At 47.3% G+C, this 18,455-nt stretch overlaps 1 protein-coding gene across 12 annotated transcripts in view; it reads right to left on the reverse strand.

Moving 5' to 3' along the window:
• Nucleotides 1-18,455, reverse strand: part of EML1 (EMAP like 1) — an 889,011-nt gene that overhangs the window by 27,467 nt on the left and 843,089 nt on the right. The window lies entirely within an intron of this gene.

The following is an 18,455-nucleotide window of genomic DNA, read 5'->3' on the forward strand; positions in this document are numbered from 1 at the left end:
ATAGCGGGCACTCTGAACAGTGATAAATGCGGTCTGTTTTGCAGGTAAGCCGCAATCGCTGCTAGGTGTAGGCGTATGGAAGAATATGCCAGGTTACACCTTTGAAGATGGAGTAGATAGCATATAATGTGTTGTATGGATGCATCTAAGGGGTTGATTTTATTGTTACGGCAGTAAACAACAAATCTCTTCCACTTTGCGGCATAGCATGCTCGAGTGGTAGGACGTCTGGCTTCCTTGATAATATTCATGCAGTCAGGGGGAAGGTTAAGGTACCCAAATTCTAAGATTTCAGGAGCCAGATCGCAAGGTTGAGCTGAGCTGGGTCCGGGTGTCTGATTTCTCCATGGTTCTGAGTTAGGAGGCATGGGGACAGGTGCAGTTTTTGATGTGGTACCACTGATAGCTGTAATAGTGTGGTGTACCATGGCTGCCTGGCCCATGTTGGGGCTACCAGAATGAGTGTGAGGGAATGCTGTTGTAGTTTCCTGACCACTAATGGAATTAGTGGGAGAGGTGGAAAGGCGTATGCCAATTTGCCTGACCAGTTCATCCATATCGCATTGCCTTTGGACAATGGGTGTGGGTATCTGGCGGCGAAGCTTGGGCATTTTTTGTTTTCGTGGGTGGCGAAGAGGTCTATCTGAGGATGCCCCCACTTGCGGAAGAATGGGCGAAGAACTTGTGGATGCAGTTCCCATTCGTGTATTTGTTGCGTTTGTCTGCTGAGCAGATCTGCCATGGTGTTTTGTATGCCTGGGACGTGCTGTGCCAGGAGAAAGATGTTTTGTGGAATTGCCCATCTCCATATGCTCTGTGCTAAGCGGGAGAGCTGGGGAGTGTCCCCCCCCTGTTTTTGAATAGAATACATTGCAGTCATATTGTCTGTGCGAATGAGGACTGCTTTGGCTGAAATCTGTTTCTGAAAGGATTTTAGGGCTAGAAAGATCGCCAATAGCTCCAGATGGTTGATGTGGAGCGATTTTTGCTGTGGCGTCCATAGACCTTGCATTGTGAGGTGTAGGAGGTGCGCTCCCCAGCCGGAGAGCGATGCGTCCGCTGTTAGAATCACCTGAGGAACCGGGTCCAGGAATGGCCGCCCTTTGGAAAGGTTTGTGGTGTTCCACCACTGCAGAGAGTGATGGGTGCGGCCGTACACCAACACCAGATCCGTCAGCTGTCCCTGGGCCTGGTTCCACTGTCGTGCTAGGCACTCTTGGAGTGGACGCATGTGGAGTCTTGCATGGGGAACTATGAAAATGCAAGATGCCATCATCCCTATGAGCTTCATAAACACTCATGCTGGAAGAGTGTTGAGGAAGGAACGTTTGGCGCAAGGCTTGTATGCTTGCGATTCTGGCTGAGTTTGGATAGGCAATACCTTTGGAGGTGTATATAGTGGCCCGAGATATTGCTTTGTGTGAGATGGTAGGAGGTGGGACTTTTGGTAGTTCACCGTGAAGCCTAGCTGGTGGAGCAGTTGAATGGTGCTGTTGGTATGTTGCACACATTGGTGGTAGGACGCGGCTTTTATCAGCCAGTCGTCTAAGTAAGGGAAGACGTGAATATGTTGACGTCTGAGGTGTGCTGCTACAACTGCTAGGCATTTGGTAAACACCCGTGGTGCAGTGGTGACCCCGAAGGGGAGAACTGTGAATTGGTAATGCCGACCGTCCACCACAAACCTGAGGTACTTCCTGTGAGAAGGGTGTATTGGAATATGAAAGTATGCGTCTTTCAGATCCAAGGTAGTGAGAAAATCTCCCTGACAGAGGAGTGGGAGGACTTGTTGTAGGGTGACCATGTGGAAATGGTCTGAATGTATGTATGCATTTAGAGGCCGGAGGTCCAGAATGGGCCCCAGGGTCCCGTCTTTTTTCGGTATTAGAAAATACAGAGAGTAGACCCCTAAATTTTGCTGATTGACGGGGACTTGCTCTATAGCGTGTTTTTGGAGGAGGGAGATCACCTCCTGTTTGAGCAGTGTGGAATGTTCCTGTGACATTGGACGGTGCCGTGGTGGGATATTGGGTGGCGTAGATGTTAGCTCGAGACAGTACCCTGATCGAATAATTTGGGTCACCCATTTGTCCGATGTTATGGACTCCCATGCGTGGATAAAGTTTTGTAGTCTGCCCCCGACCGGAGTGGGATGGTCTGGGGGGAACGAGGGGAAGTCATTGTGTGGGCGGTGTGGCAGAACGGGTGGTGTTGGTTTTGCCCCTGCCCTTATTGTTGTTGCCCCTGTATCCACCTCTTTGGTAGCCCTTTGATAGCCCTTTGAGAAGGTATTTTGAGGGGACTTGTAGGAGGTAGAGGCACTATCGGTGGAGTAACCTCTGCCTGTGCTACGAAAGGACGAACGTCGAAAGGAGCGTCTAGGGGTTTGGGATTGTAATGCCCCATAGACTGTCCTTTTTCATTTTTTCTAATGCTTCGTCCACCTTTGGCCCAAATAGGTGTTGTTGGTCAAAGGAGTGATTTAGTATGGATGCCTGGACTTCTGGCTTAAACCCTGAGATCCTGAGCCAGGCATGACGGCGAAGCAGGACACTAGTATTTATAGCTCTAGAAGCAGTGTCCGCTGCATCGAGGGCACATTTAATGGAGGTGTTAGTAATGAGCTTTCCCTCTTGTATTAGGTCATGAGCTTTACGATTGCGTTTCTCCGGGAGGTGTTGCATAAGAGCCTCAAGCTCATCGTAGTGTGCTCTGTCATAACGCGCAAGTAGCGCTTGTGTATTCGCAATGCGCCAGATGTTTGCGGCTTGCGAGGCAGTGCGTTTACCAGACGCATCTAAGAGTTTTGATTCCTTATCTGGCGATGGAGCCTCACCTGAGGACTGGGAGTTGGACCGCTTTCTAGCTGTGGACACAACCAGGGAATCTATGGGGGCTGCTTTGTACTTTTTTTCTATCCTGGGGTTTAAGACCCTGGCCCTGACAGGGTCTTTGAACACCTCTGCAGCATGTTTGGTAACACCCTTAAGCATGGGCAAGATGGCTGTGGATTTATCCTGAATATCAAATGTATCCAGTAAGAAGTCTTCTTCCACTGGTTCGCTATGTAGTTCCACCCCATGATAGTGTGCTGCTCGCTGCACTAAGTGGTGAAACCCTAGTGAGTCCTCCGGGGGAGATGGCCTGGATGGGTAGAGGTCATCTTGAGGTACATCTGGTATGTCAGGGTTTTGGTAATCCTCCCATGGGTCTGGGGTCCCTGGGGGTGTGGGGTCCATTGGGGCGTCCGCTGGATCATAATCTGGATCCCCGTAATCCGGTTCTGGGGAGGGGGTTGGGGAGTGATGAGGCAAGGGTGGCGGAGACCTGGGAGGGAGAGGAGGTGGAAGAGGTGGAGGAAGTGGAGGAGGTGTAGGAGGTGGTGGGAAGGGCACTCTGAGAGGAGATGTGGCAGAGTCCATCCGTTTCGGCGGTGGAAGAGGAGCTGGTGTGTCAAGACGTCTTTTCTTGATAGACAAAATCAATAACCCAGTCTTAGGATCCTTTGATAAGGTTTTTTGAGAAGGATCAGGTGTAAATAGTTCCGTTGGCGCCGAATCGTCCGCTGGCGCCGATGTTTTGGGAGCCGAGGACTTGGGTGGTTTCTCTGCGCCATGCTTTTTTGGAACCTCTGGTTTTTTCGGCGTCGAGGTAGGCTTCGACGCGGGAGCGTCGGTGCCGAGGGATTTATGCTTGTGTTTCGTCGGCACCGAGAGTCCAGGCTTCGGCACCGGTGGCTTCGGAGTCGAGCTGGGTGTCACTTTTCTCGGTGCCGAACGGTGTTTATCGGCACCAGGAGTAGGCTGGCTCGAGCCCGAGCTGCCGTGAGACTTGTGATGCTTCGACACCGGGCCCGAAGGTGGGGTGATAGAAGCTGCATGTTTGGTTTTCCCTAGGCCCGGAGGCGAAGGTGTAACCTGAGTCTCTTTCGATATGGGCGCGGGGGTGGGAGGGGGTAGAGTACTCACGACCCTCTGCGCCGGTGTGATGTCCTCCAGGTCGGAGTCGTCGGCCTCGGAAGCGCTGACTATGTCTTCCTCCTGCTCGGTGTGTTGTTGCCCCGAAGCTCCGGTGTCGTCTCCGAAGATGTCCGGTGGAGCCGAAGTCGATGAGTGCGCCATGGTGCGTCGAGCTCTTCGATCCAGGATGGTCTTTTTTGATCGAAAAGACTTGCAGGCGGGGCAGTCTCTGGCCTCGTGTTCTGGAGAGAGGCAAAGGTTACACACCTGATGGAGGTCGGTGTGGGGAAATTTAGACCCACATTTTGGGCACTTTTTGAACGGAGTCCTTTCCATCGGCCGGGACCGGAGTCGAGGAGGGCCCGAAGGCCGGTGCGGATGTGTGGAATCGAGAAAGTGCCTCTACGAGAGATGAAGAAGATGAAGAATCTCGATGAACGAGGATTTTCCGTCGAGGCTGGAACCGGAAAAGTTCGAAGCCGGAGCACGAAGTATCACATCCGAGCCCGATGGCGGAAAAAAACAATCAAAGGATGGAGCCGAAGCCCATGCGCAGTACGGACCGAAGGAGGAGTCACCGAACTTGTGACTTCCAAAGACTGTCCAAGAACAAAAACAAACTGCAAACATCCGGGCTCAAACCCAGATGGCGATCTATGCAAAAGTGTACAATCTGCAGCTCATATGCCTCGAACTGGGATTTTAGGGCTCAGGGGAATTATCTGGACTACAGATAAGGGGAGTTGTGGAGGATTTGGGAAGTTTTAGTATATGGTTAAAAGTTTAGGGTAATGAAATTATTTTAGGTGAATTGAATTTTTAGGGTTCAGAGGTATTGACAGGTTTAGTTATAAAATTATAAGCTTGCTATTTGTTACTATTATAATTAATATGCTTGTTTTATTGGGTTTTAAAATTTTAATTGGTAATCTAATCGTAATTATTCATATTTTGATTAATATGATAATTCTAATGTACATTTAGTACACTAATTTCTATTTCAAACAAAATTTAAACTTAAAATTACCCTTCAAACAGATGGAAAATGTTATTTACCTTGTAAGCATCTGTTTGGAACATGTAGTGCGGTAGATTCACATACTGCGCGTACTCCGGCAATCTACTGTTGGGCTTGGTTGTATGCAACTTGTCACGAGATGTGGTGACTCCACCCATTGTGGGCAAAGCGCATGGGCATCAGCTTCATAGTCAGATTGCTTTTCCTTGCTGGGTGAAGATGTACATGGAGATAAAGATGCAGAAAAGATGACCATGCAAAGTAAAGAATTGAGTAAGGTAAGAGTGTCTGCAGTGAACTACATGTCACAAACCGATGTTACTGGGTAACATTTTCTGTTTGTGCCCTGTGTACCTGTCGATGTACATGTTGTACATGGACTGTAAAGCAGCCCTTCCCAGAAGAAGTGGCTTAGCCAGAGGATGTTGCAGAAGATTCAAACAGTGCGCGTAAAACAGCCTGGCCAACTCTAGCATGTTGTCTAGCTGGGACATCCACACCGTAAAATTTAGTAAACGTGTGAGGTGTGGCTCAAGTAGCTGCTTCACAGATGTCAGCTAGTGGTATATTCCCAAGAAAGCCTTAGCAGCACCTTTCTATTAAGTGGAATGGAGTTTGGGAGGGATCTTTAAGCTTTAGCATAACAAGTCTGAATACACTTGACAAGCCAAAAAACAATCCCTAGTTTAGAAATGGAATTCTCCTTTTGTTGCTTGGAGTAGAACACGGAGAGTAGTTGCCGCTTATGAAAGGGTTTAATTCTATCCACATAATACTTTAATACATTTTTTACATCTGGGGTATGAATGGAAGGCGCAATACCGCTACAGACTGAGTTGCCAGTTTTCTTTCCACATCTAATCGTATGATTGAGATGAAAACTGGAAACCACCTCGGGGAGAATCTTGGGGTTGGTTCGGGGGACCACCGTATCTGGATGAACCTGGAAGAAAAGCCCCTCTAAGGCGAGAGCTTGTACCGCACTAACTCACCTAAGGGAAGTAATAGCTACAAGGAAGGCCACCTTCCATGGAAAGGACTTAAGGGGACAAGAGTAAAGGGGCTTAAAATTCAGGACCATGTGTGTAGTTAGGATGATGTTGAGATTCCACACCATGTCAGGGGGCATTAATGGCGGGATAACCATTTAAGCCCTTCCATGAAGGCCTTAATGACTGGTACTCTAAAGAGCAAAGTAAGCTGCCTATTCTGTAGGTAAGCAGCAACAGCAGCCAAATGTAACCGCATGAAGGAGTAGTAAGGCCTGACTGTTGAAGATGAAAAAGGTAAGAGACAAGGTCTTGTACTGAGTGAGAGGATGGATAGGTTTTGGAAGGCAATAGTGAACTAAACGCTTCCATTTGGCCGCACTGCAGGCACTGGTGGTAGGCCGGCTTGGTTCGCGGAGAATGGACGTACATTCCTCCGATAGTTTGAGACAACCAAGCTATGACATCAGAAGCCAAATCCCAAGACTAAGCTGCTGAGGACTGGGGTGCCGGAGAGTTCTGTGGTTTTGTGTGAGAAGGTCCGGCCCGCTGAGAAGCGTCTTGTGAGGAACTAGATAGAGTTCCTGCAGAGTGGAGTACCAAGTCTGGTGCGCCCAGTTGGGGCTACTAGAATGAGGGTAAGGGATGTCTGCCTCAGGTTACGAACTACGAATGGTAGGAGCAGAAATGCATATGTAAATACTCCTGACCAGTTCATCCATGGAGCATTGTCCATGGACCAGGGTGTGGTAACCTGGTGGCGAAGTCTGGGCATTGTGTGTTTTCATCAGTGGCGGACAGGTCTATGTGAGGACCCCCCCCCCCCCCACCCACCCACAGAAGTATATGAATAGGGCCTGGTGGTGGAGTTCTCACTCGTGTAAATACAAAGGGGTTCCCGAACTAACAAATATAGGCGTTCCCACTGTTGGACTTGCTGATGCTTCCTGCCAAGTAGGTCGGCTAAGTTATTGTACAGACCCGGAATGTACTGTATGACCAACTGCACCTTGTGATGCATCGCCCACCTTCAGGCGCTCTGGGCTACGGCATACAGCTGGGGCAAGTGCGTGCTCCCTTGCTTCTGTAGGTAAAACATGACCTGGGTGTTGTCTGTGCGAACTAAAACGACCTTGCTGTGAATGAGTGGAAGAAATGCTCGAAGAGCAAACTGAAAAGCCAGCAGTTCTAGAGGACTGATGTGGAGGTCCTGGGGCTCGGGTGCCCACAAGCCCTGGATTGTCTAATCTTGCAGATAAGTTCCCCGTCCAGAGAATGAGGCGTCCGTGTTGATGGGCTCCTGCAGAACCAGATCTAGAAAGGGCTGTCCCTGCAACAGGTTGTTGGCATTCCACAGCTGAAGTGTGTGATGTGTACAGCCCCAAATCAACTCTAGATCCTCCCACAGACCCTTCGCCTGAGACCACTGTGCTGCTAGGCACTGCCGTAAGAGACGCATGTGTAACCTTGCATGAGGAACTATTGCAATGCAAGACACCATCATGCCTAACAAAGGCATTACTTTGCTATTACCCGACCATCTGGCTGAAAATGTGGTAGCAGTTTTTGGAAAGCATTGGCCCCGGCCAGGCCGGACTATACTCTATGGTAGCCCAGAGGAAGGGTTGTACTTGGAGGGACTGAAGGAGAGATGTGGCTACATTTAGCATGAAGCCTAGCTTGTGAAGCAGGTCTGTGGTGATTTGCATGTGTGCCAGACACTGCTGCTGAATGGCGCTCTTAGCCAGTCGTTGAGGTACAAGAACAAGTAGATGCCTCCCCACCTGAGGTGAGCAACTACCACACCTAGACACTTGAAGAATCTGGGGGCCGTTGCGACCTCGAAAGGCTGCATCTTATACTGATAATGTTGTGCACTCTCCACCAACTGCAGGATTCCGATGGACGGGGTGGATAGGAAAATGGAAGTAGGTGTCCAAGTTGAAGGGGGGTGAGGTTGGGGGGGGGGGGGGTTACTGAAATTTGTCCATGGGGAAATGCTCCGACAGGACATATTTGAGGAACCGGACATACAGTATATATGCCTGAGGGAGCCATCTTTCTTAGGAATGATAAAGTACACAGAGTATACATCTGTCGCGATGTGGTGGTGGCGCCGGCTCTATGGCCCCTTTGGTAAGTAGCATATGCATCTCTTCTTGGAGCAGGTGCTTGTGTTCCATGGACGTGAGTGTGTGGAGGGTTTCGGCGAGTTCTGAACAGTACCTCTCCCCATATGATGTCTAGAAACCAGCGGTTGGAGTTAATTGTATCCCAGTGAAGCAGAAACCCCGTTTGCAACTTGCCCCCAACAGGTGTAAGATGGTTGGGAGGTGGAGGGGGGGGGGGGTCCCTTTAACTCTACACTTGCCTTTGTCCTCCCTTCTATACACCTCTGTAGTAACCCCATGAACGGGTATGCTGCTGTTGTCTGGTGTATGTGGTGGAAGTCTTTGGGCAACTGTTTTGGCCACACCACAGTAAGGTGGGCACTCAAAGAAGCAGTGGGAGGATGAAGTACACCCATGGCTTTAGCTGTATCAGGGTTCTTGATCTTTTCAAGCATCTCGTCGATTTGAGGGCCGAAAACATGCTTACCATCGAAGGGCAGATTAAGGGGTTGTTTTACCTCCGGTTAAAATTGAGACCCTGCCATGAATGGTGACTGAGAAGGAGACTAGAATTAATGCTGCGAGCAGCAGTTTTTTGGCATCCAGAGCACACCAGATGTTGGTATTTGGTGTTATAAATGGGGTTTCTGGTTGGCTAAGGTATACACCCTGGCAAGGCAGAACCCACCACTCTAGTCAGGGTAAGCTAGATACACAACTGAGATAACCTGTGCTCGCCCTCTGGCAGCTTGGCACAGAGCAGGGAGGCTTATCAAAAGAGGCAAGGAGTAAAGTATTTGTGCACCACACACACACACAATGAATACACCAAAAAAAGACTCCACACAGGCATATAAAAACAGCCTAATATGTTAGAACCAAAACAAGACAAGAACCATATAAATTCAATGCATACTTTTAAGTTATGAGCGTTATCGAATATTCAGGAAAAACAAGTGTTACAAAGCATCTTCGCTTCTCAGATTATTTTCTGCAATGTTCATAGTTGTGAGTGCCGTGAAGAGCACTCTGATTTAGCACGCTCATCGGGGTCTCACTAGACCGGGGTGCCAGACACAGATCCTGGAGGGTGACCAACAAGTACGCATTTGTACAGTGTCTGGTTAAGACAGGCGGAAAGGGGGCTATGGGTTACTCTGGATGGGTGTATGAAAACCGTTTTAGCACCCATGGGAACGCAGGTTAACCACAGAGGACCTTGTGGGTCCAAACCACAGGCACAGTACCTTTCCGCACAGAATAGGTCAAAGCAGACTCGTTGGGCTGACAGACACACTGATATCAGCACGACCTCTGGTGACGTGGCGGTCTGTGCTGAAGAGTCATGGTAGAGACTCCAGTTACCAGGCAATATTGGGGCTGCGCTACAAGGGCTTCACTCGGCTCTGTGGCATCAGCAACACAAAGGCGGCGATTTCAGACAGCGCGCAGAGCTGTTCTTCATAGTAAGCAGTTGCAGGTCAAAAGCAAGCATTGGACCCTTCTAGAGCAAAGCGCTTGATCTTTTTGAAGCATAGCCTTTGATGGCCTGAGACTTCAAGAACCGATGGCAAGCCAGCAAGCCCTTGGAGAACGCTTTAGCTCAGCATAACAATGCAGGTAGCAAAGTGCAGTTCAACAAGCAACAGGCAGCAAAGCAGTTAGAGTGGCAGATCTTCATGGCAGCTCAGCAGCCCTTCTGGCAATGTGCAGACGTGGAGCCGGCAGTGTCTGGTTAAAGGTCCTAAAACAGTCTGAACTGAAAGGGGTCAAGGCCCCAGTACTTCTACTCTAAAATGCTTTGCTGTATGGGGTGACTTCAAAGGAGCACTCTGAAGTGCAGAGTGGACAGGAGTCATGGTTCCAGCCGGATCCGGAGCCCTTGGAATAGATTTCTTCTGGGCAGGTTCGCTGTCCACAGGAGATTGGAGTCTTTTTTTAAGGCAGCAGTCCTCTAACGGATTTCAGAGGTTGCTGGCGGCAAGATAGGTTGCCATTTGGTCACAGGTTCTTCGTAGCTGGAGACAGGCTGGTAGGACTGAGGCCAAAGCAGGCATCATCTTCAGGCTTCTCTGCAGGGAGGTCTTTCTTCTTAGGTAGTCACAGATCTAGTTTCCAGGTCTGGGGGGAGCCACCTAAATACAAATGTAGGGGTGTTTAAGGGGAGCAGCAGGTATGCTCTATGGGCAGCTGATCTGGGGGGACTATACCCTCAATTATGCCACCCTCCTGTGGGAGGGGGCATAAACCTAGCCCTGACTGGAGGGGTATCTCCATCTTCAAGATGGCAGGGACTGAAAGATGTGCTTCGCCTTGCTTCCCCCACATTAGGGGTGGAGTTGGCAGAGGTGGGAATACCTCCTTTTCTTATAGGTTTTCCCACTCAAAGTGGGGTTGTAAACCAGGGGCTGCCATCTGCTGCTAGCAGTAGATGCTGGGGGTCGCATTACAAAGGCGGCAGGCCTTTGAAGTTTCCACTTCGAGCACTGGCCTATCCTGGGGTAGGAGGTGCGACTCCTGCCCAGGATGTGCATGGTTTCTGGTCCCAGAGAGCAGAGGCACTCCACCCAAGAGTCTAAAAACAGGCCTGTGTGTGGCAGGCTGCCTAAAGCCAGTCAGTGCCCACACCAAGGTTAGTAGGTTTTCAGGGAGCACCTCGGAGGTGCCCCCTATGTACATGGATTTATTACAAGGAGCTGTTTGGTATCAAACACTTCTGGTTTCAGTGAAGCCATCATGCTGGACTTAAGTACTGTAGGGAAATATCTACTCATGCAGATATGGCCTCAGCTCTGGGATGGTGCACTGTGTCTTAAGGCTGTAAGGCCTGCTAGAGGGGTGGCGTCCCTATACCTACAGGCAGTGCTGGCTGGCATGGCACCCAGGCGCGGTACCATGTCAACTTGGTCGTTTTTTTCACCTCACAAGGGCATGCAAGCTGCAAGAGCAGTGGCATGGTCCTAGTGAGGGGAGCCCAAGGTATCCAGAGCACTACCGGCTAGGGGCTTACAGGAGGGCAATTGGGAATAGGTTTTAGGGAAGAGGCACAAGGGACCTGGTTGGCATGTACCCTGTGCACTACAATTGAAACCACATCAAAACCAGACAAAAAGTGGGGGCGAACCATGTCATTTTTCTCAGTCACCCTGTGAAGAACCTCATGGTAGGTGGATGTATCAAGGGAAGAGGGTTTGGCTGGGTATACATCTGGGTCGGTGTTTGCTGGGGATTGGCCTGATCATCCCAAGGGTCAGGAGCCTGTAGGCCATATGGGGACCCTGGACTGCCCCAATCTCCTGAATACAGAGATCCCTGTGATGAATGAAGGCAACAGTCCTCATGCAGCAAGGGGAGGTAGGAATAGGAGGAGCTGGCCTGGAAGGTCAAGGCAGCAATGGAGAGGTAACTCTGTTGTGGCACTGAGGCTTTTGGGAGTCTGCTCCGTTAGAGGGTTGAGAGCCTCCTGGAAAGTTAGTCACCTCTTATGGGGATCTTTGGATGGTGGAGCATGCTCAGGCAAGAGCCTGCCTGAGCTCGGCTGAAAGTGGATACTCTGCTGGCTGGGGTCTAAATATTCCTGCAGTCTCTGCAGGATGGGCTGGTCAAATTTCGCCGAAGATGACCTGGATGAAGCTGGACAGGGTCGGCATCCAGAATGACGGAGATGGGTTTCGGCTCCAAACCTTTCAACTCTGAAAGTGGCCGAATGGGCGTCTTCGGATCCAGCGCTGAAGCGGCAGCAGACAGAGGTGAAGCTTCGAGGACTTCAGCACTGAGGGTTGCAAAGGAGTCTGGTCCGGCAGTTCGGTGCCGACCAAGTCCATGAGGCATGAGTGGGCCAAATCCATCTAAAGAAGCACGAGAGCTTGGTGCGGTTGCCTCAGAAGGACTGATTGTAGTGGTACTCACTGAAATTCTCAGCATAGGGCGTTTGTATGGTGTGGGTCCTATAGCTTCGAAGTTGGACTTTGACGTGGCCACCTCTGACGAGAACGCCTCTTCGATTTTGGTGCCAGACATGCTCAGCTGCTACAAGGCTTCCGCCTCACCTTTGCCAAAGATGTCCAGAGTGTCCTCATCGGCGCTGTGCCATTGAAGTCAAGACAATGCGACGTGCCCTACAGTTCCAAAGGGTCTTCTGATTATGAAATGCAAGAAACGCCATACAAGATTCCTCTTGGTGATCCGGGAAGAGCCACAGGTTACAAATTTCATGCAGGCCTGTTCTGGGATATTTGGCATGGCAAGAGGGGCAGAACTAAAACGTAGTGCTTTCCATTAAGTGGCTATTCTCAACCTTCCAAGATGATGAGTCGAAAGGGCAAAGCTCAGCTGCTCAGAATTCAGTGAACACATAGGATCGGCGTTGATGTAACACTGATGAATAGTGGGATTGTTTGGACTGACAAGGGACGGTGCCGGAGGCCCGGCGAGAACACCAGGAGGCATCGAACCAGAGCTTCCATAAAAACGTCTGAACCAGACAGCGGAGAAAAACACTCCGACTAGGGAGTCAATGCCTATGTGCATTGCCTACAATTGGTGGAGTCACCACTTGTGACTCAAAAAGACTTCTTTGAACAAAAGAAAGTTGAACATGGCCAAGCCCAATGCTAGTTGGCAGGAGTATGCACAGCATGTGCATCTACAGCTACACATGCCACAAACATATATTTATGTTTATACATTTTGAAAATACTATACATTTCGCTCCGTAATGCAAATTCCTCTCCTTTGGAAAAAAGAACGGGCACGGACCACAGCGTTGTGCAGAAATCTTTATTGCTGCTCTAGGACCTATATATATATTATATATATATATATATATATATATATATATATATATATATATATATATATATATATATATATATATATATATATATATATATATATATATATATATATAATAATTAAACCTTCCATAAAGGACGTGAAATAAAGACATTCATGATTTGAAGACACCCAATGTAAAGGCATACTCCAGACGTACCTACCACAATTTAATGACTCCCAATGTACTCGTATGAAAAGTAACTACTGATATTCACAAGATAGGAGTCAACTCTTCAGAAGCATACCTACAACAAGGTTTCTAAGACACAAACAATAGGAGAAGACGACAATCAAGACATCTCAATGATAGAAGAGTGAAGAAATGCCTACCATGAGATTTAGAAATAAGAATGTCAGCAAAGGCCGATTAATATAATGCTATGCATACAATTACTTTTTAGTATATAGATCTATATGTATAAACGCCTGGCTGATTTTTAAACTTACCTGCCCTGAGAGTATATGGCACTTTGTCACCGGAAGAGCTTGTTTTAGATATTAATAAAGTATAGGTACATCCAGGAAATTACGAGGACAACAAAGTTTGTGGTTACACTAGTAGGGCAGCCTTTAGTTAACTTTTACAAAGGCATCTTCTTTGACCCTGTTCAGGCCCAAGGGGCTAGCAGTGGCTACTGGGCCTACATCTCTGGGGTTGAGGTTGTTTGCATCTGGTGTACCAGAGTCCGTTCTCTATAACTCTGCAAACTGGGACAAGGAAAACACCTTCAGCACAGGACTCAGTGGAGAGATGGGAAGAAATTACAGGCTTCTCAGGGAGGCAGTGTGAGCTGCTTGAGCCAAGGAATAACCAGTCACAAAGCAGGGCAATAACTAAATGCACAACCTGGAGCATATCTTCCTAGGAAGAAAAGTACTTTAATGCACACCAGAATACAACACACATTGACATAGCAACATTTAGTGTCCTGGATGCTGTTGGGCAAGGCTGCGCCTCTATCTACTGCCTCTACCCAGTTAACACACTGTGGTCTAAGCCAGTGGTTCCTAAGCTTTTGACATCTGTGAACCCACACGTCAAATACTGGAACATGTGGACCTTCACTGAATCATTATTCAAATCTGGGGACCTCCAATGAGTTATCACTGCAAGCCGGGAACCCCGGCAAAGCATTATGGATAATTTGAAGCACAAAAAGAAATACTCAAAATATAGAAATACATTTATCAAACAAATACACAAATGATGAAATATATTCTTTAATAAACAACATTTTAATAGGAAGGTTGGAGCTTTTCTAAAATAATGAGGTCACTCCTTGCCCATACTATATTGTTTGATGCACTTGCACTGTTCCCACAAAGCAATCTGAGGATACTAACTTAATTGATAGCCTTCAATTTCCAATTCCTTCACCTTTACAAAACAATTAAATTAAACTTATACATTTTCCTTTATTTATATACTCTTTATTAATCTGTTAATAGTATTTGATTTTCTAAGCAGTCTTAGACCCCACAGTAGGCTATGCAGACCCCTGACCACGGGTTAAGAACCACTGATCTAGGTGGTTCCCCTTTGGGATTAGAGCAATAGCAGTATTACAGATTAGGTACACATCTTCACCCTTGAGGTATTTGTGGTCAGCCTCTTAACATTCAGTAGTTAAAATGTCCATACAGTTCAGTTGCTCAGTTCTTAGTACCTGCAGTGGAACAGTCTTTTTGGGCAGCCGTCTGGCTTAGTACACTGTTACCTGCTTCTGGGAAGAGACGTGCTCATCAGCAGCTGCATCTAGGGTTTAATTGCAGACGTGTCTTCAGCTGTCAATCTTTTACATATCTACGCTGATGGTTAATATGGCAGAGTCAGCGATCCCCTGTGAAGGCTTGATCTCAGCAGGAAACAGATAGGCCCAGTGTGGGCATGTTCTCTGGGATCAGTGCTGCCACATACAGGTAGATCACTTTCCTGCGGTGTGGCCATGTAACAGTTGAGATCGTTCCTAAAGTGTGGCGAGACACTGGCTTTTCTCCTTCCGATGCTGAAAACACTCCCAGGCCATACTTCCTCTGGACAACAAATCCACATACAGGCATATCCTCTTCTGGACAATATTTCCACAAATGGGCTGATTTGGACTCCAATTACAACCCTGACTGAACTTCAGCAATCTTAGGATAAGCTGCAATAATTCCCACCAAAACAAACATTTGCAATACAATAGGTCTCGCTTTTTAGAAACTTTGACCTATTGGTATTGTAGATGACAAAGCCTTTTATTCTTGTAGGTTTTTTTAATACAGATAAAAGGCATTGTCATTTACATTGCCAATAGCTCAAAATCTCGCAATCATGAGACCTACTGCATTGCAAATGAGTGTTTGGAACAATGCCTAGCCTAAGTAGTTTACAGCTGCAAGGTGGTCTCTTAATGCGACCACTGCAATCTTGCCCACCCGGTCTTAAAATTAGCCACAAGAAAATTCTTTATCTCTTCCCTCCAGAAATCTAGAAGGGTGTGCTAGTGTTCACAATTGTATTTTCTACCCAAATACACTGGAATAGAACGGTATCCTCCATATTGTAATCGTAACATCACAACGTTAAGTGTCGGGCCCTTTGCCTGCTGGGGTATTGTACAGGCAACCAACATAGTTTTGGTCCTTCAGGTCGTATCACAGCAGTGTTCTGCTAGTCATCATTTTCCCCAATAATAGACTATTAGACTGTTTATTAGTAGCCAAAATTTGGAATGCAAATGCCCTTTAATATGTATAAAGATACCTTGGTTTCTTTTGTTGTTCGCTGCACATTCGTGGTGCATGCTGACAGCTCATTAAGCTTGTCATGATCAATCGCGCACGCACGTAGCCAGCGACATGACTGCACCCACTTTAAATTAATGTGTCCAATTAAGGTTACAGGGAAAGTATAAAACCGCACCCATCCCACACAGAGCTAACATTTGGGATGAGAGAGACCAGCAGCACTTTAAGGCACACAAAAACAGTGTTGCAAGTGGGAACCACGCAATGACTTCAAACAAAAGGGCTAGTGTTCCAGCCAAAATTTTAAGTTAAAAACAGTGTCCGCACTAACCGAAATGCTCTGAAGCTAAATGACCCATGTAACAGGGACAGCCTCCACGGGCGTAGCAAACTCACCAAGAGGAGGGACAAATGGTATCAATGCACCATACCAAAGAAAGACTGCTCGAAAGGCACAGGAAGGAACCTATGAAAGGCGGTGGGTGTGGCCATTCACAGACTAAATACAGCATGCCTCGCAGAGCAGGCTCGACCTAAAAACTCCCCGAGACTGTAGGCCCACAGGCACCTGGTTATACAGATAGTTTCCCATAGTCATCCTCTTCCGGAACACACACCAGGACCTGCTGCACCTGACAGCCACTCGTTGTGCAGTGTAGGCAGGCTTTGTCCCTCTGTAGAAAGGCAGGCTGCCTCCTAGGTGCACAAGGACAGGTATACAGCTATACCAGCAAGCGACCAGACTTGGGTGATGCCTCCTCACTTGTTGTTCCAGTTCCCAATCCTCCATAGGCAAGGAAGGGAGTGCACAGCTCAGTAATAAGAGGACTGATGTGTAACTAGACCTGGTGAGTGCCCGACTGCTGGCTTCCCAGCTGTGCACTGCCTTACTTGCCTATGGAGGATTGGGAACTGGAACAACAAGTGGGTAGTGGGGCCCCCCTTTGAAACAAAAGCAGACATGACATTTGTATCCACAGACTGCACTTTGAGAACTGGTTTTGGATGTGGTTCTTGTTCCAAGTGTCCTTTCCAGGCTGTTCTCCAGACACAGCCTTTGAGTAAAGTGATGCTTCTCACAGCAGGTTGTCTCCAGCCTGGAGCACCCACAACACAGGAACAAAGATGTAAGCTTTCTGCACCTGGCTGACATCAGCCACTGAAAATGTAATTCGGGAAAGAAAAGGTTAGGCCTCACCAAAGAGGTCCCCTTCTTACACAACAGTCCCCTTCTTCGTCCCTACCATCCACTAAAACTAAAAGGCAGTTCAGGAAGACTAATCAGCAGCTACTTGCTAAGCAAAAATGCGGATTTGGATTTCCAGAGAAGCCACTTCTCCTCCACCTTCAGTTCAAGGTCTAGGTCTCCACACTCCAGCTTTAGGAATGTCAGCAAATACACTTGAAATATCTGAGAAAACATCACCTCTACTGCGTGCAAAAGGCCTGGCCAGGGGTATCCAAAATGGATCCCAAATGCCTCCATTACTCTGGCCCAGTCTCACATACCATGCATGTACCACAAAGGCCACATACACAAACAGGCATTTGGGTGTTAGTGTTAGGATTTGGCTAAGTGCACAGTAGCAGAATTTTACATGAGGGGGCCAGCAGGCTTCCATTGTAGTCACACAGATGAAGAGGCCTGGTCTCACCACTGGATTTAAGAAACGTGTTAGGATGCCACCACTGTATTGTCCTATTTACTATACCAACAATTGGGAGAGTAGTGCATCGCCTGTCAATGAGAGCATGTTAAGTGCGCCCCTCCAGAGCACGGGACAGGTCTAAGGCCATTCTCACATCAAGGAACAGGCCTAGGCTTCCACATACGTTAGCTTAGTGTGACACCAGGGCCAAATACAAAAAACGATAGCAGGTACACTCAAGCAGGTGAACACAACTGTACAAAACGCAAGAGACATTTGTCCCTACACATCTTTTCATATTAGTTTACATTTTCTGGGAAGACCACATGACAAAAATAAACAACAAAAACAGCTGTCCCCTTCTAAGACAGGCCAAACATTTTAGCTAGAGACCAATATTTACAGAAAGTATCCGTTGTATAAAGTTAAGATACTTATCAGCTGGATTCTTGTGAATGAATCAAATCTCGGTCATCTTTATTTAGATCAATATTCAAATCTTTGGTCCATCCAGTTTATAGGATATAATTAATCCCTGAACATTTGTATGTATCGGGGATGCTGAAAGTCTAAAGCCAATAGTAGATTTGGAATGGTTTTAGCTATCTTATTGAGAGTTGCTAAAACAATTGTTTTAAACAATTTATATTATTCTTTCTCCAACTGGTGGAAGCTTACATTTAAATTTTACGTTTTCAAAGATGACTAAGCATCTATCAATCAAATCTCGTACAAGACTAAATGTGAAAACATCTAATTTAGTTTATTTTAAGAGCTTATCCATAAAAATATTTAGTATCCAAGAATGGCATTTCTGGCCAAATTGTACAGTGGGAGTCAGGTTTTGAATGCACAAGTTTAAACATGGATTGTCAGCAGTCTCTTACATTTACCATCTGGAAGAATCATACATTTCATTGTGAAAGCTGACACCCCGAAATGCCTCAAAGTCCATATCTATGTTTTTAATATAAGATTATTAAAAGCATACAATAATTTGTAAAGTATGTCCTATTGTTGGTATGTACTTTTCCCCACAGTTTGTCGTTCCCCGTTTTGGAAAGTGAACAGTGTGAAAAGAAGCTAAAACATTTTACAAATACATAAATGGAAAGAGAATTGAAGGATATTGTGTTTCTAAACAAAGAAGGCAAGCAGCA

The sequence above is a fragment of the Triturus cristatus genome, chromosome 9, assembly GCF_964204655.1.
Source record: "Triturus cristatus chromosome 9, aTriCri1.1, whole genome shotgun sequence".
NCBI lineage: Eukaryota > Metazoa > Chordata > Amphibia > Caudata > Salamandridae > Triturus > Triturus cristatus.